At 37.1% G+C, this 25,618-nt stretch overlaps 1 pseudogene; it reads right to left on the bottom strand.

The window, feature by feature from the left end:
* Nucleotides 1-25,618, bottom strand: part of LOC128638901 (sulfotransferase 2B1-like) — a 114,603-nt pseudogene that overhangs the window by 84,589 nt on the left and 4,396 nt on the right.

Raw genomic sequence — 25,618 nt, 5'->3', positions numbered from 1 at the left:
TAACTAAGAAGTTATTAAATAGTTAATAACTATTTAATAACTATTCTACCTAGTTAAAATAAATACAAAGTTGCCTGTAAAATAAATATAAACCCTAAGATAGATACAAATGTAACTATTAGTTATATTGTAGCTATCTTATGGTTTATTTTATAGGTAAGTATTTAGTTTTAAATAGGAATAATTGATTTAATTGTAGTTATTTTATTTAGATTTATTTAAATTATATTTAAGTTAGGGGGTTGTTAGACTTAGGTTTAGGTTTAGGGGTTAATAAATTTAATATAGTAGCGGCGAAGATGGGGGCGGCAAATTAGGGGTTAATAAGTGTAGTTAGGTTGCGGCAACGTTGGGGGGGCAGATTAGGGGTTAATAAATATAATGTAGGTGTCGGCGATGTTGGGGGCATCAGATTAGGGGTTCATAGGAATAATGTAGGTGGCGGCGGTGTCCGGAGCGGCAGATTAGGGGTTAATAATATAATGCAGGTGTCGGCAATGTCAGGGACGGCAGATTAGGGGTTAATAAGTGTAAGATTAGGAGTGTTTAGACTCTGGGTTCATGTTAGGGTGTTAGGTGTAGACATAAATTTTATTTCCCCATAGGAATCAATGGGGCTGCTTTAGAAGCTGAACGCTGCTTTTTTGCAGCTGTTAGGTTTTTTTCCAGCTGAATCTGCTCCATTGTTTCCTATGGGGAAATTGTGCACGAACACGTTTAAACAGCTTACCGCTAACGTAAGCAACGCTGGTATTGAGGTGAGATGTGGAGCTAAATTTTGCTCTACGCTCACCTTTTTGCGGCAAACGCCGGGTTTAAAAAAACCTGTAATACCAGCGTTGTCTTAAGGGAGCGGTGAAAAAAAAGGCTCGTTAGCAACGTACCCCTGTTACCGCAAAACTCGTAATCTCGGTGAATGTGTTTCTTTCTTGTAAGATCTGAAACTCCCTCTATCACAGGTGTAATGTCCCAAAGTTTGTATATATTATGTGCTTTGGACTTTGAGGCTCTCTTACCTCTCTCTTTTCACCTTCGGGGATGTGAGCTTCCACTTTATATTGATTGTTTTCCATTGCTCCTGTATTCGGCTATGTTAAGCCGTAATCGTCCGAGACTTCCACGCTGTGATTGTGCGTGTGACGTCACTCAGCCTCCGGGACTTTGATTTACTTGCGCAAGTAATTTGTTTATTTCCTACTCCTCTGACCGTCCTTACCGCTCCCAAGCCAGACCGCCTCTGCACTTTAGTACTCTGTACGCAGAGTTAGCGATTTTTCTTGCAGATCTTTCTCGCTATCTGACTGGTAATATCAGTGGCTTTGGAAGGATAATGACACCCAGATGAAGGAGAAGTATAAACACACTACTCTTAAACCAAGGTCCAATTTTTATCCGAAAAGCGATAAAGGTAGTAATCTAGAAACCTTTGAGAAAATGGTTTTAGCAGATTTACGAAAAAGTAACCATTCAGGGACACAACGAAAAAAGAATCTAAATAAAAAAGAAAGAGATAGATTGAAAGAACTTCAGAATAATGATGATATCACTATAAAAATGGCGGATAAGGGAAGAGGAGTGGTAATTATGGATAGTGTAAAATATAGGCAAGAAGCAGAAAGACTTCTGAATGATAGGAAGACTTATAAGAAGCTATAATTAGACCCAACAAAGAAGTATATGGCAAAATTAATGAGGATCTTGGATAAAGGGAAAGATAAAGGAATTTTGAAAGAGAAAGAATACATGTATATTAGGCCCCAATATCCCAAAATACCGATTTTTTATTTTTTACCAAAGGTCCACAAAAGTGTAACAAACCCCCCCGGGAGACCTATTGCCTCAGGGATAGGGTCTTTAACGGCAAATTTATCTGAATATGTGGATAAGTTTTTGCAAAAGTATGTGGTTAATTTAGATTCCTATTTGAAAGACTCCACAAGCGTACTGAGATTATTAAGAGAAATAAAATGGGAAGAAGGATTTATAATGGCAACTTGTGACGTCACGTCACTATATACTAACATAAACCACAATTTGGGAATAGAAGCGGTGGAGAGCTTTTTATTGAAAGATGATGACGTACCCAAAGAACAAAAATACTTTTTATTAGAATGCATACATTTTATTCTTGAACACAATTATTTTTCATTTGACAATAAGTATTATCTACAAATTGAAGGGACTGCGATGGGCACGAGATTCGCATCAAGCTACACAAATCTCTTTATGGGGGACTGGGAACATAGGCCTAGATTTGGAGTTCGGCGGTAGCCGTCAAAACCAGCGTTAGAGGCTCCTAACGCTGGTTTTGGCCGCCCGCTGGTATTTGGAGTCAGTGATTAAAGGGTCTAACGCTCACTTTTCAGCCGCGACTTTTCCATACCGCAGATCCCCCTACGCCATTTGCGTATCCTATCTTTTCAATGGGATCTTTCTAACGCTGGTATTTAGAGTCGTTTCTGAAGTGAGCGTTAGAGCTCTAACGACAAAATTCCAGCCGCCTGAAAATAGCAGGAGTTAAGAGCTTTCTGGCTAACGCCGGTTCATAAAGCTCTTAACTACTGTACCCTAAAGTACACTAACACCCATAAACTACCTATGTACCCCTAAACCGAGCTCCCCCCACATCGCCGCCACTCGATTAAAATTTTTAACCCCTAATCTGCCGACCGCCACCTACGTTATACTTATGTACCCCTAATCTGCTGCCCCTAACCCCGCCGACCCCTGTATTACATTTATTAACCCCTAACCTGCCCCCCACAACGTCGCCGCCAGCTACTTAAAATAATTAACACCTAATCTTCCGACCGCAAAGCGCCGCCACCTACGTTATCCCTATGTACCCCTAATCTGCTACCCCTAACACCGCCGACCCCTATATTATATTTATTAACCCCTAATCTGCCCCCCTCAATGTCGCCGACACCTGCCTACACTTATTAACCCCTAATCTGCTGAGCGGACCTGAGCGCTACTATAATAAAGTTATTAACCCCTAATCTGCCTCACTAACCCTATCATAAATAGTATTAACCCCTAATCTGCCCTCCCTAACATCGCCAACACCTACCTTCAATTATTAACCCCTAATCTGACGACCGGAGCTCACCGCTATTCTAATAAATTGATTAACCCCTAAAGCTAAGTCTAACCCTAACACTAACACCCCCCTAACTTAAATATAATTTACATCTAACGAAATTAATTAACTCTTATTAAATAAATGATTCCTATTTAAAGCTAAATACTTACCTGTAAAATAAATCCTAATATAGCTACAATATAAATTATAATTATATTATAGCTATTTTAGGATTAATATTTATTTTACAGGCAACTTGGTATTTATTTTAACTAGGTACAATAGCTATTAAATAGTTAAGAACTATTTAATAGCTACCTAGTTAAAATAATAACAAATTTACCTGTAAAATAAATCCTAACCTAAGATATAATTAAACCTAACACTACCCTATCAATAAAATAATTAAATAAACTACCTACAATTACCTAAAATTAACCTAACACTACACTATCAATAAATTAATTAAACACAATTGCTACAAATAAATACAATTAAATAAACTAGCTAAAGTACAAAAAATAAAAAAGAACTAAGTTACAAAAAATAAAAAAATATTTACAAACATAAGAAAAATATTACAACAATTTTAAACTAATTACACCTACTCTAAGCCCCCTAATAAAATAACAAAGCCCCCCAAAATAAAAAATTCCCTACCCTATTCTAAATTAAAAAAGTTACAAGCTCTTTTACCTTACCAGCCCTGAACAGGGCCCTTTGCGGGGCATGCCCCAAGAATTTCAGCTCTTTTGCCTGTAAAAGAATAAATACAATACCCCCCCCCCCAACATTACAACCCACCACCCACATACCCCTAATCTAACCCAAACCCCCCTTAAATAAACCTAACACTAAGCCCCTGAAGATCTTCCTACCTTGTCTTCACCATACCAGGTTCACCGATCCGTCCTGGCTCCAACATCTTCATCCAACCCAAGCGGGGGTTGGCGATCCATCATCCGGTGCTGAAGAGGTCCAGAAGAGGCTCCAAAGTCTTCCTCCTATCCGGCAAGAAGAGGACATCCGGACCGGCAAACATCTTCTCCAAGCGGCATCTTCGATCTTCTTCCATCCGGTGCGGAGCGGGTCCATCTTGAAGCAGGCGACGCGGATCCATCCTCTTCTTCCGTTGTCTCCCGACGAATGACGGTTCCTTTAAGGGACGTCATCCAAGATGGCGTCCCTCGAATTCCGATTGGCTGATAGGATTCTATCAGCCAATCGGAATTAAGGTAGGAATTTTCTGATTGGCTGATGGAATCAGCCAATCAGAATCAAGTTCAATCCGATTGGCTGATCCAATCAGCCAATCAGATTGAGCTCGCATTCTATTGGCTGATCGGAACAGCCAATAGAATGCGAGCTCAATCTGATTGGCTGATTGGATCAGCCAATCGGATTGAACTTGATTCTGATTGGCTGATTCATTCAGCCAATCAGAAAATTCCTACCTTAATTCCGATTGGCTGATAGAATCCTATCAGCCAATCGGAATTCGAGGGACGCCATCTTGGATGACGTCCCTTAAAGGAACCATCATTCGTCGGGAGACAACGGAAGAAGAGGATGGATCCGCGTCACCTGCTTTAAGATGGACCCGCTCCGCACCGGATGGAAGAAGATCGAAGATGCCGCTTGGAGAAGATGTTTGCCGGTCCGGATGTCCTCTTCTTGCCGGATAGGAGGAAGACTTTGGAGCCTCTTCTGGACCTCTTCAGCACCGGATGATGGATCGCCAACCCCCGCTTGGGTTGGATGAAGATGTTGGAGCCAGGACGGATCGGTGAACCTGGTATGGTTAAGACAAGGTAGGAAGATCTTCAGGGGCTTAGTGTTAGGTTTATTTAAGGGGGGTTTGGGTTAGATTAGGGGTATGTGGGTGGTGGGTTGTAATGTTGGGGGGGGGTATTGTATTTATTCTTTTACAGGCAAAAGAGCTGAAATTCTTGGGGCATGCCCCGCAAAGGGCCCTGTTCAGGGCTGGTAAGGTAAAAGAGCTTGTAACTTTTTTAATTTAGAATAGGGTAGGGAATTTTTTATTTTGGGGGGCTTTGTTATTTTATTAGGGGGCTTAGAGTAGGTGTAATTAGTTTAAAATTGTTGTAATATTTTTCTTATGTTTGTAAATATTTTTTTATTTTTTGTAACTTAGTTCTTTTTTATTTTTTGTACTTTAGCTAGTTTATTTAATTGTATTTATTTGTAGCAATTGTGTTTAATTAATTTATTGATAGTGTAGTGTTAGGTTAATTGTAGGTAATTGTAGGTCGTTTATTTAATTATTTTATTGATAGGGTAGTGTTAGGTTTAATTATATCTTAGGTTAGGATTTATTTTACAGGTAAATTTGTTATTATTTTAACTAGGTAACTATTAAATAGTTCTTAACTATTTAATAGCTATTGTACCTAGTTAAAATAATTACAAAGTTGCCTGTAAAATAAATATTAATCCTAAAATAGCTACAATGTAATTATAATTTATATTGTAGCTATATTAGGATTTATTTTACAGGTAAGTATTTAGCTTTAAATAGGAATCATTTATTTAATAAGAGTTAATTAATTTCGTTAGATGTAAATTATATTTAAGTTATGGGGGTGTTAGTGTTAGGGTTAGACTTAGCGTTAGGGGTTAATACATTTATTAGAATAGCGGTGAGCTCCGCTCGGAAGATTAGGGGTTAATAATTGAAGGTAGGTGTCGGCGATGTTAGGGAGGGCAGATTAGGGGTTAATACTATTTATGATAGGGTTAGTGAGGCGGATTAGGGGTTAATAACTTTATTATAGTAGCGCTCAGGTCCGCTCGGCAGATTAGGGGTTAATAAGTGTAGGCAGGTGTCGGCGACGTTGAGGGGGGCAGATTAGGGGTTAATAAATATAATATAGGGGTCGGTGATGTTAGGGCAGCAGATTAGGGGTACATAGGGATAACGTAGGTTGCGGCGGTTTACGGAGCGGCAGATTAGGGGTTAAAAAAAATATGCAGGTGTCAGCGATAGCGGGGGCGGCAGATTAGGGGTTAATAAGTGTAAGGCTAGGGGTGTTTAGACTCGGGGTACATGTTAGAGTGTTAGGTGCAGACGTAGGAAGTGTTTCCCCATAGGAAACAATGGGGCTGTGTTAGGAGCTGAACGCTGCTTTTTTGCAGGTGTTAGGTTTTTTTTAAGCTCAAACAGTCCCATTGTTTCCTATGGGGGAATCGTGCACGAGCACGTTTTTGAGGCTGGCCGCGTCCGTAAGCACCGCTGGTATCGAGAGTTGCATTTGCGGTAAAAATGCTCTACGCTCCTTTTTTGGAGCCTAACGCAGCATTTGTTTGAACTCTCGATACCAGAGTTAATTTTATGGTGCGGCCAGAAAAAAGCCCGCGGAGCGTTAACAGCCCTTTTACCGCCAAACTCCAAATCTAGGCCATAGGTTCCTCCAGTATGCGGAGCTCGGTGCGAATCTCGTGTTGTTTAAAAGATATATAGATGATATTATTATCATCTGGAGAGGCAGTGAGGACACTCTGAAAGACCTTTTTTGTATAATGAATAATAATGATAGAGGCCTGACATTTACATATAAGATGAGTAGAGAGATAATAACATTTTTAGATCTGGATATAATAGCAGATAACAATGGGTTAGTTACAAAAACACATTTTAAACCAACAGATTCAAATAATTATATCCATGCATCAAGTTGTCATTATCATAAATGGAAAGAAAATATACCAGTAGGGCAATGCCTTAGAATTAGAAAGAATTGTACAAGAATAAGTGACTTTGAAGAACAAATGATGTTATTGGAAGGGAAATTCAGAGAACGAGGATACAAGGAAGAAAATATAAAGAATGCAATTACAAGAGTAAGGAGTACTGAAAGAAATTCCCTACTAGAATATAAAAGAAAGAACATCCAATCAGATGACCAATACGATGTGCCCTTTGTGACAGAGTATAGTGATGACCATGGTATAATAAGGAAAATTATAAAGAAACACTGGCACCTAATAAAGAATGACCCTATAATTGGAGATAAACTCCCCCCTTACCCAAGGATGTTTTTTAAGGAAACCAATAATTTTAAAACAATACTAGCACCAAGTGAGTTTAAAAGAAAGAAAGTCAGTGGGAAAAATAAAGATACAGATCTATGGCTTCTTTCCATGTATGACATGTAAATCCTGTAGGTACAGTAGTAAAAAGAAAAATATTCCAATTCCTGGTACAGATAAGGAATATAAGATAAGGGACACAATTAGATGTAGTAGTAAAGGAGTTGTATATATGTTGCAATGTTCGTGCAATTTAATTTACGTAGGGGAAACAACAAGGATGCTCAGAGATAGACTACGTGAGCATCTTTGGAATATAGAAAAAGGGAATTTAGAGACCCACCTTTATCTACACTTCAGAGAAAAACATAACAATAATATAAAAGATCTTAAGTACTGGGGCCTCTGTAAGGTGCAGGACAACTGGAGAGGAGGGAATTATGAAAATAGATTATTAAAAAAAGAAGCTGAGGTGATTTATAATTTTTAAATAAAAGAAGAGAGAGAGAACAGAAGCATTATTGGGCACACTTTAGAGGTATATTACCAAAGTGCAATAGGGTGGAGTGTGTATGTAGATGTGTTATGATTCAATTTAAAACATAACGTTTATTAAATAATATTAAAAAATATTGTGGACCATGCCACCATTAAGCTAGAATAGGACACAAATATTAAAATAGAAAAATAAAAATAAAAGAGATTTTGTACACTGCAGACTCTCCAAATCGGGGAAGAACCCCAAAGTACAATTAATCAATGTCTATAATTTATCAAATTATATAGTGAGGTGAATATAAGTTAAGCCACGGTTATATAAACCGTCTATATGAGAGAGGTCTTAATCAATGAGAGCGTAGCTGAAATAAGCATAAAGTATTACACATAGATTCACCTGTATTTACTATTAAGCTAATACCGCCACAAAATTCCCAAAGACCGCTAGCAAGTTCGGATTAAGTTAAGTTCTATTGCCAAAGATAGGCCAACAATTATTATATCACCAACTACAAGTTTTAAAAAAACAGCAGATTTAAGGAGAGAAGCAGTGCTAACGCCTAACGCGTTAATTTTAACACACTATATCCTAATGGGTTAAATTCTGAGTTGGAGATAGGACCCTTTTTAATATAATTCTAATATGTGATTAAAAACATATATTTATCAACAGATTTTATATAAAAGAAGTTATTAGTAACATAAATTACCCCATACAAAAGAGAAGAATGGAGTTTTTATGAGGATGGAAGTTTTTAGGAGGATGAATGTTTTAATATGGATAAGGAAAGAAAATGTATTTATAGATTATGTATGATTTGGAAATCACACCTATTGTATTTATGACATTTATTATAAAATTCACTGAGTATTGCATACTGAATTTTAAGAAAACAAATGTTTCTGATTGTTATACTATATGTAGAGGAACGACTAATGAAGAAAACATGTGAATCTCCCTCTTTTTTGACATTTCCCTTCAATATGTGGAGAGGAAGTGGAATGATGGTTAAACGAATCACCTGAGAGCGCGGGGTATTTAAGTGAGCAAAAAACATTACACAGTATCTTGACAAAGCCCCACTAGAGGGTGAAACGCGTAGAACTGTGTAAAGAGGATTTGTGAGTATAAGGATATTTGACAGATCCTGCCAAGTCCAAAGCCACTGATATTACCGGTCAGATAGCGAGAAAGATCTGCAAGAAAAATCGCTAACTCTGTGTACAGAGTACTAAAGTGCAGAGGCGATCTGACTTGAGAGCGGTAAGGACGGTCTGAGGAGGAGGAAATAAACAAATTACTTGCACAAGTAAATCGAAGTTCCGGAGGCTGAGTGACGTCACACGCACAACCATAGCATGGAAGTCTCGGACGATTATGGCTTAACATAGCCGAATACAGGAGCAGTGGAAAACGATCAATATAAAGTGGAAGCTCACATCCCCGAAGATGAAAAGAGAGAGGTAAGAGAGCCTCAAAGTCCAAAGCACATAATATATACAAACTTTGGGACATTACACCTGTGATAGAGGAAGTTTCGGATCTTACGAGAAAGAAACACATTATTAATACAATATATCCAAAAAAAAACAGATTGTGACATTGGTAACGAGGATTTTTATTTACCACTTGAAGTTGGTGTAAAGTGGATTCTTAAAGATATAACAACAACATTGTGAAATTGTTATTGTATAGTCACAATTCTTTTATGTAAACAAGCTTGTTAACGGTTTTTATGCTGTAAAATTTTTTTGCTGTAGGAATTTTATATGTCATAAAATATTTTATTTATTGTGGGAAAATTGCTTGAGGCAAAGTTTTGAAATTTGAATGTTTGATTATCAGTAGGAGTGAATGTGGAGTATGTTACAGTGTGTATGAAATATTAGCAAGTGTATATTTTAGAAGACACAGTGGCCTCTATTTATCAATGTCTGTTGGACCTGATCTGACAGTGCGGATCAGGTCCGACAGACATCGCTGAATACGGCGAGCAATACGCTTGCCGTATTCAGCATTGCACCAGCAGCTCACAAGAGCTGCTGGTGCAACACCGCCCCCTGCAGACTCGCGGCCAATAGGCTGCCAGCAGGGGGGTGTCAATCAACCCGATCGTACTCGATCGGGTTGATTTCCGGCGATGTGTGTCCGCCTGCTCAGAGCAGGTGGACAGGTTATGGAGCAGCGGTATTTGCGACCGCTGCTTCATAACTGCTGTTTCTGGCGAGTCTGAAGACTCGCCAGAAACAGGGGCCATCAAGCTCCTTATGGAGCTTGATAACTAGAGGCCAGAGTATTAACTGAGAAGCAAAATAGCATTTTAGAGGAAAAAAGAAGATTGTCTAACTTGAAATCCAAATTTTTAATTATATGTAAAGATTAGTGAATAAAAATTGTCGAAATTGTTGAACTCCGATGTGTAATGCTTAGTCTTTCTTGATGAAGTTAGAGGGAACATATCCTCAATTTTAAAAAATCGTATAAGCTTATTAAATATATTAAAAGCTAGAGTAAGGATAGCCGTGCATAGAAGACACGGTAAAAAAGTTAATAAATAAGCATTTTGACTATCCAAATTAACCCCACAGTTTTTAGCGCCATCTAAAACTTTGTGTTATTTTCTGTTTATACCAACTACCTAGGAAGGAGGTAGTTATCTCTGATTGGCAAGGTGGGAATAGTATAGCGCTTCACTTCACACCCATTGTATATAAAGAATAATATGCACAGATATTGATCTAAAAATCCAGTATAAAACCATTTGAAAACTTACTTAGAAGCTCCTAGTTTAGCTCTGTTAAAAAGGTAGCTGGAACACCCACTGCAAGTGGGAAATAGCAGACACTCCCCCCTCCCCCTTCCTTTGCATATGAAAAGACCCTTTACATAAACAGGAGCAAGCTGGAGTAGGTATACAACAGTATTCTCCTAAAACTTTTGCTTGGTTAGGAGTCTGAAAATCAGAGCAATGTTATTTAAAAACAAGCAAAACTATACATTTAAAAAAAAAAAAAAAACCTGTATGGGCTATATAAATGGATCATCTACAATTCATTTATGCAAAGAAAAATGTAGTGTATAATGTCCCTTTAAACTTTAGGGCTAAGTCATTAGCTCAAAAGGATGTGAGTACGATTTTAAGAGGTAAGACTTCCTTCCACCAGTCTTTGGCCAGAGGGAACAAAACAAAACTAGGACAAAGGCACAAAGACTTTTAAAAAATATTCTCTGAGTATATTATATGAAATCCAACTTTAAAAGTCCAACCAATTAGAATTGTACTCATGATTCTAAAAGCAAATATGATTATGTGTTTTACACTTTTGTGCTTACCTTGGCTTTTGATGTGAAGAAAGATTTAGCAAAAATGTGGAATGGTAGGTGTGAAGAAATTACCCTTGGAGACGGAATGTCTTTGATTACTGAGCAAGCTCCTTCAGTTTCATACCATGGAGATCTCAAATAATTTGGCACATTTTTGTTCCAGTCGGGATCTCCATCATGCTTAATAAGATTCACAATCTGTATCATCCAATTAGTGCCTTTGATAAAAGTGAATACATGCAGCATTATAAAGTTTTTTTTCCACAAGAAATTGACAAAAGGAAATACGTTTTTATTCTATAAAGTTGTTGAGTGAATAAACCTTCTGTTAAGGAGTTTTGAAACATTCTGATAATTTAATTTTTTTTGTATAAGAGCATGCGGATTTAGGACTAAATGAAAGGTGTAGCGGAATCAATAGAGTGTTGTGCATTATCTTGTGTCAGTCTCACACAGTGAATAGAGATCAATCTGGTACTACAAGAATGGTTAATATTTTTAATCAAAGCATCTTAGCGCAGCTAAAACTTTTTTTATCATTTACTGTACTTTCAATTGATAGTGCAGGGAGTGGTATTACCATGCCCATTGCACTCTTGTTTTACAAAATTCCACAGGCCTTTGTAAGTTCCCTAAACACATACAAAAAACAGAAATAGAGGCCTATCTATCAAGCCGTCAACTATGCTGCATTCGCCGGCACCAATACGCTCACCTAACATCGCGGCCACTGACCTGAATACATTCTCCTTATTTATAAAAAAAGCTGTCAAAAAGCCACGCACCAAGTACGGGGCGATAAGCAGCGGACTGTTGTTAACTAACAGTCATCGATCTCGCTGCTATTCGGCTTTTTCCCAACTTTATTTATACCCTGTCACTAAACACTGCCACTATACTAAAATGTTTAACCCCTATCCCGCCGCTCCCGGAGCCCACCGCAACTCTAATAAATGTATTAACCCCTATCCCGCCGCTCCCGGAGCCCACCGCAACTCTAATAAATGTATTAACCCCTATCCCGCCGCTCCCGAACCCCTCCGCAACTAAATAAATGTATTAACCCCTAAACCCCTGGCCTCCCACATCGCCATAAACTAAATTAAGCTATTAACCCCTAAACCTAACAACCCTCTAACTTTACATTATAATTACCTCATCCCTATCTTATAATACATTTAAACTTACCTTTAGAATTAAAATAAACTATATTAAACTATTAATTAACTTACCCTAACTATTATACTAAAATTACATTAAACTATATTAAACTACTAATTAACCTACCCTAACTATTATGCTAAAATTACATTAAACTAGCAATTAAATTAACTACATTACATATTTAAAAACCTAACCCTACTCAAGTTATTTAAATCTACTATAAATAATTACTAAGTTACACAAAATAAAAAACACTAAGTTACACAAAATAAAAAAGAAATAATCAAATATTTAAACTAATTACACCTAATCTAATAGCCCTATCAAAATAAAAAAAGCCCCCCCAAAATAAAAAAAACCCTAGCCTAAACTAAACTGCCAATAGCCCTTAAAAGGGCCTTTTGCGGGGCATTGCCCCAAAGAAATCAGCTCTTTTACCTGTAAAATAAAATACAACCCCCCCCCCCAACAGTAAAACCCACCACCCACACAACCAAACCCCCCCACAAAATCGTCTCTTTGCAACAATGTTACCAATATGCTTATTGGTCCTGCTCTATCCAATCAGGTGATATGTACACCTTTTTAAATGTACCTGTTAACAATGTATGTAATTGATCTGATGAAACGGCCAGGAGCTAACGGCCGAGAAACGCGTTATCAGCTCCAAAAATAAAACCCCCTTTTTTCCAGTTACTCAGCCTGGATTGAGTTTCATTTTATTTTCTTGTGCAAAGAGACGCATACTTCAGCCTTATAACAGTTCATACTGTTTACTACTGCTTAAGAGGTTCCGATTCCAACTGGAATAAACAAACAAACACCTTACCGAGTACGGCATCCAACAAAGGAGAGTTTGGGAATTTTGTCCTGGGATCGTAAGACACCGAGAGACCAGCACCTTATCGCTTTGGTCAGCGTGCTGACTGCTGAGAATGTCAGCCTGCCTGTATGCACTTTTTTAACGAAAAGTGCCACTCCACTTGTGAGTACCTGTCTTTTGGTTTATACTAAGTCTTCCCACCTGTCTAGAGATATCTGCACTATGAGGCGCTCTCTTTTTCTCTTCACCATTTAGATTTTTGACTCACCGACAGCACCAAGAGAAGCAGCCTCGCCGCACGGATTTCGCCTGTTTGATTGATTGAACTTTCATAAGACTTTTATCTTATTTTTGGCATCACTGATGGACACTTTTGGGTTTGCATTATTTTATAATTATTAATCACCGTTTTTTTCACTTGACCATTTACCTTTATTTTTATGTTATAAATTGCATCACATCACCAAGTTTTATAAACACTACCATTACCATTATCAATTCCACTATATTCTACCTCAGAATCACTTACCTGTCTGAGACATAACACAAACACCACCTCAGCTTTGAAACATTTCTGTTTATTTATAACAAAAATTCTGCCACATAGATACACACTTTTTTCCACAGATTTTTTCCAAATATATTTTTTCAGCACTCAGCAACATATCTTTTCTCTAAGAAATTTTCTATATGGCGCCCCCTATCTATATTCAATAATATATATTTCCTTTAGATTTTTGGTCTCGGTAGACACATAGGAGTGCAGCCTTAAACATTTTAGTACTATTCTATTTAGACACCAAAGCCCCCTTTTTTTTCCCACGCCTACATTGTTGCTTTTCACATCCAATAGGATAAAAATATAAAAAAACACGGTTTTTATATAACTATTTTATATAACTATTAGTTATTATTATTATTATCATTTACTTCTTCTTTTTTCTCCCTTGATCTCTCAATATGATGTCTAGAGAGGAAAGAGAGAAAAAAAGATCAATTTTCAGTTTATCTGACAAATCTGCCCCCATTTCTATGGAATGTGACTCAGATCTAAACAAACCTATGAAAGATCTCTTTCACATTCTAGAAGAAGAAATACTAAAAGAACACCGACATTGGTGGGATCTAACCACACTAGAGAAATATCTCGACCTCAAACAGATACCGAGAGGTTTACGTATCCTTAAACATTGCTCCTTTAAGGAGAATACAGAACTTATGACAAAATGGTATAACATTCTCAACGATTGCTCGTTTGAGATTATCAAATTATTAATAGAACATAGACGTGATCTATCTAACCAATGTGGAGACAAAATAGAAGAAATACAAAAAGAACTTTCTAAACACCTTGAAAACCCTGACTATGAGCGTTTGTTGAAAAAGATGTACGAACGTACAGACAAATACCAGGAAGAACTGGTTTAGTCCAAAAAGAAAAAATTAGAGAGGGATAATAATGACTACACCAAAGACCAAGTATATAATTATAATCGCCAAGAAAAGAATACCACACAAACTGCCATTTCAGACCATGATTCTAATAATCAGACTACAATTTCTGATACTCCTAAAAATCATACAAATAGTAAAAACTTTACATCACAAAACAAAAATATCGAACGAAAAGAAACATGGACTACTGTCCGTCACAAACCTACACACTACTATTATAATAAAGAACAACAACCATCTCGACATTATCATTCTGAATATTACACAAAAAATAATCCTCCTCCTCCCAATAATAGATTTTATAATAGACATCATAATCCAGATTACAATACATACCCCAGGAGAAATCAATTATACGACAATTACAATACATATCCTAGGAGAAACCGAACCAATGATGACACACCATATAACAGATTCTCATATTCCTCTTATGATCATTATAACAATAGACATCATAATTCTTATCAATACAATCCTTATTATGAAGACTACTCAAATTATAGACATAGAGATCATAACCCCTCCACCAGTCATGATTACAGACCACAAACCCCTAGAGAAACACATAGGAATCAACAACAACAAAAAGAAAATGATTTTCATCCAAAAACATCTTCTTTTCAACATCCAAACCGTTTTGCACCTTTAACCTCAGTTACGGAGGAAGACGTTTTTCATGAAAGAAACATTAGGCCAAACTCTACATCTTCAACTTCTTTTTTAGAGAATGCCCCACAACATTGCCGAATTCCCCTAGAAGATCAAAATTCAAGAAAAAGACCCCTGTATATAGATCACGAGGCTCAAGAGGCAGAGGCCTTACCTCCAAGAAAAAGAAATTACAAAAACTAGAGAAAGGGATCTTTAATCTATCTTCCCATACACTCACAACCAATGAAAAAAGAGTTTTACAAAAAGGATTATCTTTCTGCCCACCAAATCCACATAAACTGTTTAACCTTTTTGTTGATCTTAACCGATTTACAAGAAAACTTGCATTACAAAAATATTTCACATCAAAAACCTTAAAAAAACAAAACCTGCAAAACACAGATACACTGTGTATACTTACAGACAACATGGAATGCAAGAACAATACACCCACCATTACCAGTTCAATAGACAATCTAGCTACACATTTATATGAAGGCTTTATACACACAAGTGTTAAAACAAAATCATCCTTTTCACCTGCGTTAGGATCTAATCAATACATAGAGATTTATCAAAGTATGGTTCTGGAAGATTTTGAGAAGTTGACACGAAAAAACGCAAAAAAGAAAATTTATATCAATTTACAAGAGAAACAAGCTATCCACTCCCTATCTAACAATCCCAACATCATTATACGTGATGCTGACAAGGGAGGAGGCATTATTATTCAAAATATTTCTGATTATCTAAAAGAAGCTGATAGAATTCTAAAAGATGCCAATTATTATAGAATTCTTAAACAAGATCCCACTGAGCAATTTCTCAAAAGCTACCAGAGACTAATACAGAAAGGAATAGACCAGAAAATCCTCAATAAAGACGAAAAACTTTTTCTTAAAGTAACGAATCCAAGTATAGCACACTACTATCACCTCCCGAAAATACACAAAAATTTAGAAAATCCCCCAGGGCGCCCCATCATTGCAGGTATTGATAATCTGACTTATAATTTATCCTATTATATTGATCTTTTGTTACAAAAATATGTTATTGGTTTACCGTCCTACATTAAAGACAGCACAGATCTTATGAATAAATTGAAACATCATACTAACACAGGAGACCTTCTTTGGATCTCCTGTGATGTCGGAGCACTATATTCCAACATCAAACACCATTTAGGTCTAAAAGCCATTTCACTCTTTCTCGAGAGAGATCAGTATATGCCTAATACACAGAAAGAATTTACTTTAGAATGTATTGAATACATTCTTCATCACAACTATTTTATGTATCAAGACTCCTTTTTCCTACAGATCAAGGGAACGGCCATGGGCACCAGATTCGCCCCCAGTTTTGCCAATTTGTTTATGGGCATGTTCGAGGAGAACTACATCTATAATTCCTCAATGGGGGCGAGTCTGGTGTTCTATGGCCGTTATATAGATGATCTTATCTTTCTATGGAGAGGGGATCAAACATCAGCTACAGCTTTTGTTGCATCGCTCAATGAGAATCAAATGGGTCTCAATTTTACATCAGTTATACATGAAAAAACAATAGATTTCCTAGATCTATCTTTAAGTTGGGATAATGAGGGTATTTTTTGTTCAAAAACTTTTTTCAAAAGTGTGGATAGCAATAGCTATCTCAATTTCACTAGCAACCATCATAAAAAATGGCTAGCAAATATCCCTTATAGCCAATTCGAAAGGATTAAACGAAATTGCTCACACCTAGAAACCTTCGAACAACAGAGTAACATCATATATGAGAGATTTATTGACAAAGGATACCCAAAAAAACTCCTAGATGACTGTTTAAACAAAGCTAGATCATTAGATAGAAACATCCTTCTAGAGAAGAAATCTGGGAAAAGCAATATCATTAACACCCTACAGTCAGATCCTCTTTTCATAACCCAATACAATAATAATTATCGACAAATTCAACATATTTTGAACAAACACTGGCACATAGTATGTAGAGACCCAATTCTAAAACCATTATTATCAGAACAACCCCAAATTGTATATACCAGAGCGCCCACATTAAGAAGTAAATTGGCCCCCAGTAAAAAAGTAAAACATACAGTTTCTAATCCGAAAACAACAAAAAAAGCAAACCTTTTTCTAAAACAGGTGGGAATATATAAATGTGGCATGAAGAGATGCCAAACATGCAAATATATTACTTCAGGTAAAAAAACTTTTAAATCATTCTCAACAGGAGAAAGTTTTGAAATAACTAGATTTTTCAATTGCAACTCCAGTTATGTCATATATGTCCTGGAATGCATTTGTGGGGTACAATACATGGGTCGCACCTCCAGGAAAGCTAGGACACGCTGGGGGGAACATTGGCGCAATTGCAAGAACTGTAAAAAGACCACTATCAAACACAGTATACCTGAACACTGCCTCCACAAACATGGGGGCAACCCATCCATATTCAAATTTTATCCGATAGACTTCATCCCCCCCTCCACAGACTATAACAGAATGATCTCACTCAGACAACGTGAGACTTTCTGGATACACAAACTTAAAACTTTGTATCCAGCAGGCCTCAACTCCAATTTAGATCTAGCTGCCTTCAATTAATAGCACATCTGTCTCATTTGCATTTTCGGCGTCTATTACATATACTGAACATAAAAGATGTTAATATCATATATACAAATACATCGGTAGCCATAATTACTTTCATCCTCTATCACATCATTACAAATAACTGTTCTCTATAGATCATACTAAGATATAAACATGTAGAAAATCATTTGTTCTAGGCGTTATTAAACCTTGCCTATATTCAGCATTCACATAAAAACTCCCCAAAAGACAAAACACTAAGTCCCTATTTACTTCTAGGATTAAGGAACAAATATAAAAAACCAGCACCTATTGAACTAGAATAAACCTATCTTGTTGAGTTTTTTATATACTCACAGATATCGGCAAATACGTTAAGTAAATATATATATTTAAATAGCGCAGACATCTTTTTCAGCAAACAAAAATAATCTGGGTTATTTGCAGATTTTTATTATTTTTTTTCTTCCGCTTTTTTCGCCTTTTCCATTTTTTCCGTTTTTTTCGCTTTTCGATTAAGACAGAAAAAATTTTTGGACATAAATTTATCTAAACAATTTTAATATGTTTTTAACAATATTTCCTATTTGATATTTTATATAGACATATGTTTTTATCTAACCAGTTAGTTATTGTTGTTACATCTTTTAGAAATTATTCCATTCAGCCACTTAGAAGAATGTCTAACAAAATCGTCTCTTTGCAACAATGTTACCAATATGCTTATTGGTCCTGCTCTATCCAATCAGGTGATATGTACACCTTTTTAAATGTACCTGTTAACAATGTATGTAATTGATCTGATGAAACGGCCAGGAGCTAACGGCCGAGAAACGCGTTATCAGCTCCAAAAATAAAACCCCCTTTTTTCCAGTTACTCAGCCTGGATTGAGTTTCATTTTATTTTCTTGTGCAAAGAGACGCATACTTCAGCCTTATAACAGTTCATACTGTTTACTACTGCTTAAGAGGTTCCGATTCCAACTGGAATAAACAAACAAACACCTTACCGAGTACGGCATCCAACAAAGGAGAGTTTGGGAATTTTGTCCTGGGATCGTAAGACACCGAGAGACCAGCACCTTATCGCTTTGGTCAGCGTGCTGACTGCTGAGAATGTCAGCCTGCCTGTATGCACTTTTTTAACGAAAAGTGCCACTCCACTTGTGAGTACCTGTCTTTTGGTTTATACTAAGTCTTCCCACCTGTCTAGAGATATCTGCACTATGAGGCGCTCTCTTTTTCTCTTCACCATAGCAATTAAATTAACTACATTACATATTTAAAAACCTAACCCTACTCAAGTTATTTAAATCTACTATAAATAATTACTAAGTTACACAAAATAAAAAACACTAAGTTACACAAAATAAAAAAGAAATAATCAAATATTTAAACTAATTACACCTAATCTAATAGCCCTATCAAAATAAAAAAAGCCCCCCCCAAAATAAAAAAAACCCTAGCCTAAACTAAACTGCCAATAGCCCTTAAAAGGGCCTTTTGCGGGGCATTGCCCCAAAGAAATCAGCTCTTTTACCTGTAAAATAAAATACAACCCCCCCCCCCCAACAGTAAAACCCACCACCCACACAACCAAACCCCCCCAAATAAAAACCTATCTAAAAATCCTAAGCTACCCATTGCCCTGAAAAGGGCATTTGTATGGGCATTGCCTTTAAAAGGGCATTTAGCTCTTTTTCTGCCCAAAGTCCCTAACCTAAAATTAAAACCCACCCAATAAACCCTTAAAAAAACCTAACACTAACCCTCGAAGATCCACTTACAGTTTTTGAAGAGCGGACATCCATCCTCATCTAAGCAGCAGAAGTCCTCAGCGAAGCCGGCAGAAGTCTTCATCTTAGCGGGCCGAAGTCTTCATCCAAGCCGGCAGAAGTCTTCATCCAGACAGCATCTTCTATCTTCATCCATCCGGCGCAGAGCGGCTCCATGTTCAAGATATCCGGCGTGGAGCATCCTCCATACCAAAAAAAAAAAAAAACAGCTGGCCACTAACATATGTGTACCTTAAGATCACCTAGTGGTCTAGTGATGCCAATAGTTGATTATATCAAACTCAGAGTTTATGGATCCAGTATATTTCTTGCCTAGAAAGTATCTGGAGTTTGACACCCCCCTTGGAGTTTTCTGGATCTGCTCAATAGCCTGCCACCTGAAGTATCCAACATTCCTGTTATGGGCCTCCAGAAAGTGTTTGTAGAGGGCCGAGACTGCTCTCTCATTATTGATATAGGAAAGATGTTCCTTTATTCATGTTCCCCCCTCTCTGGTGGTCCTACCCACGTACTGCCTAGAACACAGGGTGCACTCAATTAGGTAGACCACAAATTTACTCTTACATTTTACACATCCCCTCGTTTCAAATGCCTCCAAAGTGGTGGCCGAAATAAAGGTAGTGGAAATTTTATATATATACACACTTATCAACAAGCTCTATCACTAGCTGCATGTTGCAACAGTAACGACTTAGGACATGGCTCCCAAATTAACCCTATGTGGAAGTTCCAGAGCTTTATAGCATATATCCAAACTACTTTTTCTTATTTTAGGTTAATTAATAGTTTAATATAGTTTATTTTAATTCTAAAGTTAAGTTTAAATTTATTATAAGATAGGGATGAGGTAATTATAATGTAAAGTTAGCGGGTTGTTAGGTTTAGGGGTTAATAGCTTAATTTAGTTCATGGCGATGTGGGTGGCTGGCGGTTTAGGGGTTAATAGGTTTAGTAAGTGGTAGTGATGTGGGAGGCCAGGGGTTTAGGGTATAATACATTTATTTAGTTGCGGTGGGCTCCGGGAGCGGCGGGATAGGGGTTAATAAATTTAATTAGTTGTGGAGGGGTCCGGGAGCAGCGGTATAGGGGTTAATACATTTATTTAGTTGCGGCAGGGTCCGCGAGCGACGGGATAGGGGTTAATAACATTATGTAGGTGGCAGCGATGTCGGGGCAGCAGTTTAGGGGTGTTTAGACTCGGGGCTTATGTTAGGGTGTTAGGTGTAAACTTTACTTTTATTCTACCATAGAAATCAATGGGATATCTGGCGGCATCGAACATAAGCTTTCGCTGCTTTCAGACTCCCATAGATTCCTATGGCATTGTATTTGGAACATCTGTAATACGTAAGCATCGATCTGTGTCAGATTGAGACCGGCGGATCGTATGTTACGTCACAAATTTCAACTTTTGCCAGTCTGTAGGCTTTGATAAATGGGACAAATCAGGCTCGCCACAATTACGCTGTGGAATTCCAGCATATTTGCGGTTGACGGCTTGATAAATATCCCTCATAGACTGAACTCCAAGAGGCCTATTTAACAACGGTCTTGCGGACCTGATCCGACAGTGCGGTTCAGGTCCGCAAAACCTCGCTGAATGAGGAGAGCAATAAGCTCTCCGTATTCAGCATTGCACCAGCAGCTCACAAGAGCTGTTGGTGCAACGCCGCCCCCTGCAGACTCGCGGCCAATCGGCCACCAGCAGGGAGGTGTCTTGATCGGGTTGAATTGTGGCGATTCCTGTTGCCTTTGACAGTCTAGGGCATAGACCATGTCCCTAGGCACAGGAGGGGAGGAGACAGGGAGAGACTTTTAAACCAAAGGGAAGTGTTTTGGATTTTTAATCTCAAGACCAAGCACCTCTATTGTTCTAAATTCAATAATGGACGTTGATTTATTTTACTAAAGGTTAATGTGGTGGTTCAATATTCACTGAAATCGTATTATGATACATAAAAGTTTACATGTCCAAATCTTTGGAACTCAGGGTAGCATACAATTTTTATTCTATTTCAATGACAGTATTTATCTCAATTTTCAAAGTTGTATTTTATATTTTTCTAGCCATAACATGGTATAAAAAGAAACATTTGCCTTGACTAAAGTGAAGGGCAGGGGTTAAATTATGTAACAGGTGCATGTAATTATCAATTAATTATGCCTTTAAATAGAGCTCTCAGGTACAACACAAGTTATGCCAGTGAACAAGTGCAGACATTAGGCCCGATAAATGTTTGGCTTTTATTGTTCGTACTTGGCTACAGACTTGTACCTGAATTTTCATGTTTTTACATGCAAAAGATTTTAATGCTTTTTCCAAAATAAAGTTTGTGATAGTTTTTTAACTTTTTTTCCTTTCTTCTTTTTTGGTCCAGGGATGCGGATATGCAGAGTGTGTTTATTATTGTTCTGACCTACACCACAGAGGTCAAAATTTTCCTGCACAAGGTTTATTCACAGTGAATCCCTACCTAAGGATTACTAAAAGGCCGCTGAAGATAAGTGTGGAACATTGGGGTATGTATCTGTTTTGCTCTCAGGATCTACTGTATGTTGGTTAACAGTTTTCTGTTTATTATATACCCTTCTACCTAAGGAATTTAATTTGGTTGTTCCCTAACACACATTTTGAACCACTGCAGTACTTTTATCACATGATTTACTAGGGGATCACTGTAAAATACTAATGAAGCTGAATATTTACTTCTTGTATGCTTACCATTTCTTCGTTCTATAAGCATCTGTTGGGCTTAAGTGTTTGGGATCGTTGTCTCCGGTGCTTTCCAGATCGGCTAGTCCTGTGACGTTACTGAAAGGACCAGTCCAGTACTGATGACGTCACAATGAAGGGACGGTTCTTTTACACAGAAGCCTGAGTGCTTGCCACAGTGGAGACACAGAGAAATGGAGCTGATCCTCAGTATACACAGCAAAGCCCAAGTCTTTCCTCTTTCTACACTGTGCAGTGAGTGACTTTTCATCTACATCCAGGTACTGGATAATGGAGCTGCTGACAACACACAAAGTACAACCAAGATTTGTCTACTCTCTTTTCCAAGTTGTGTCTACTTCTTGTTTGCATTCTAGGTATATGGAGCACATTAATTAGGGGATATTGTATAAGATTAAAGTTTTGTCCCTGTGCTAAAATTTGAAAAAGTAACAACGGAATACAAAATTGTTACTATTTGGACACACACATTTTTCCACTTTGAACCTCTTATACCTATCAAAAATTTGTGTGGAAAGTAATCAGTTAAAACACACTCTTGTTACATCTTCTTTCCTCATAATTACAAACAAGTTCTGATTTTTTTGTACCAATTCATCTGTGTCTAAAAATGGAGAATATTTATGTCCTCAAAGATATTACAATAGACTGTGATTCATATGATATGGAAGACAATTTGGAGGACATAGAAACTGTGTTAGATGATTTATTCCAGCAAATGGACAATCTTATAAAAAAAGATATTAGATTGGAACTTGATATCAAAACTTTTCAGTTATAGCAACACTATTCCAGAATACCAAGGGGCTTGAGGATTTCTAAATGTCCCTCTTTTCAAGTTACCTGCCAAGAATTCATAGCTAAATGGAACAATGTTCTTACATCATGCTCTAAAGCCCTTATATACTTACTCATTGAATATAAAAAGAAACAGAGATTGCAACTTATCCAACATATGCAGGAACTGCAAATAGAATTGAAAAAGCACCAACATCAACAAGAATTCAAAGATTATGATAAACAGTTCCAGGACAATATGAGATCGTTTTAAAAGGAATTGTGGTTATTTGAACAACAGAAAATGCATAGGGATAAGTTGGATTACGAAATGAATAAGGTCTATAAGTGGACCAGTGGTAATGATTATAGAGCACTCTTTAAGAACAGAGCTATGCACAGAAATACTAATAGCAAAAATTCAGGGCCTAAGCAATCTAAAAAAATCATGTTCAGTGAAACTGAATATGACTATGATACCTCAGATCAGGAAATACCACAGCAACAAGCACATAGTTCTACTTTAGTAAGAGATACTATTTCTGTACTAGATACCCCAATCCCCAGTACATCTACTCAGTCAAAAAATGGGGTGGGCCACACCAAACCGAGCACAAATATAAAAACAAAAAGAAAATACATAGAGGAAGTAGGGGAAAAGGGGGAAGGAGCAAGCAACAGCCGGTACCCCCAGAGGAAGAAAGTGTCCTACAGGAGATCTCATCCTTAAATAATGTAATTAACGTATCTTCTAGGAATCTCAACAACCAAGACATCTTTCTCTTTAAAAAAGTTCTAAGTTTTGCCCTTAGCTGTAATTTTGATTGGTTTTCTACTATTTTAGATGTTAAATTTGTAAAGGATTTAACATTGAAAAAAACATTTGTATAGTGATGACCTTTAGGAGCACAATGAAACATATGATGATGATACTAATAACACACAATGCGAACCTAGACTTAATTTTACTTTTAATGACCAAGCAGCTATGACAGACATGCAGGAACTCATTAGGGATGGCAATAGTGAACAACGGTTTGGTTCCTCAGAGAAAGATATTGATCTTAGTAAATTTAAAGAAATAACTTATTTTTATACCATTCATAGAAGGGGTTTAAATTTACAAGTATTTCAACAGACACTTGCAACCCAGCTTATTGAATTGGATAAAAGAAACAAAAGTGCCAAAACAAAGGGATTCAGGAATAACAATTTAACTGTACTTGAAAAAAAAGCAGTCAATGATCTCAAAATCGATTCCAATATAGTGATCGGGGAATCTGATAAGGGTGGCAACACAGTCATTTTGAATAAAAGCGACTATGTGGCTGAAGCCAATAGGCGGCTTATTAATATAGATGTATACCAACCCTTACCATTTGACACTACTGAAACATATCGGAGATTACTAGCAGAGGTTGTCCATAAAACTTAATTGGATGGTGTGATCTTTGAGAAGGTGGTGAAGTATCTATTACTTAAAAATCCATCTATGCCTATATTCCACCACCTACCCAAACTTTACAAAGATCTTACCAATCCCCCAGGCCGTCCAATCGTGGCTGGTATTGGTTCACTCAATGAGAGATTATCAGATTTAGTTAATACCTTTCTACAGCCTGTAGTCATTAATCTATATGGTTATTTAAGAGACACTACTGCACTTATTGAACAGGTTGAACATATAAACTGGTGTGACACTTACAGGTTAGTCACAATGGATGTGATGTCACTCTATACTTCCATCCCTCATGACAAGGGATTGGAAGCTTTAATGTTTTTTTCTAACAAATTTCACTACATATGATTTTTTCACCATTCAATTTTTGCATTCTGTAGTTAAATATTTACTCACCCACAACTTTTTTATGTTCTAGGGCAAGTACTATCTCCAAAAACGTGGCACAGCTATGGGTGCCAAATTTGCACCCTCATATGCAAATTTGTATATGGGATTTTAGGAGCTGTGCCACGTTTTTGGAGATACCAATCCCTTCCGTGACAATATCGTCTACTTTGGTAGATATATTGATGATTTGCCGTTGGTGTGGGATGCAAACAGTCCACTTTTTCACTGGTTCCTTGACTATGCCAATAGCAATCATTTCAACTTAAAATTCACTATGATGGATAGTGTGGACAGTCTTAACTTTTTGGACGTCACACTCACACCACACACTGACACACACTATTTGGAGATTTAACTTTATAGAAATAGTACAGCAGGGAACACTATCCTTAACTCTTCTTCTTGTCACCCCAAACACACAATAAATTCCATACCATATAGCCAAATGATTAGAACTAAAAGAAATTGCACTATGAAACACAAATACCAGTTACATTTATCCAATACCAGCCAGCGATTGGAGGAGGGAGGTTATGATAACAAATTATTAGCAGAAACCAAGACTAAAGTAGACGAACTGAGGATTTATTAGTGACAAATAGAAACAAAAATCTTCAGAACAAGAGAAATAACAACAAACCTTACTTTGTAACGAGTTACAGCAAAGATTATAAGAAAATTTGTGGAATTATACGCAATTGTTTACCAAATTCTAAAAAGTGATGTTAAATTAAACAAAAATATTTCAGAAGGATGCAATTTTTCAGCCCGTAAATCTCAGACTTTAGGAAGCTTATTAGCACCCTCTATGCTA

This window comes from Bombina bombina, chromosome 8 (assembly GCF_027579735.1).
Source record: "Bombina bombina isolate aBomBom1 chromosome 8, aBomBom1.pri, whole genome shotgun sequence".
Taxonomy (NCBI): domain Eukaryota; kingdom Metazoa; phylum Chordata; class Amphibia; order Anura; family Bombinatoridae; genus Bombina; species Bombina bombina.
The sequence above is the reverse complement of the archived record's forward strand: the minus strand, read 5'-3'. Positions and strand labels throughout refer to the sequence as shown.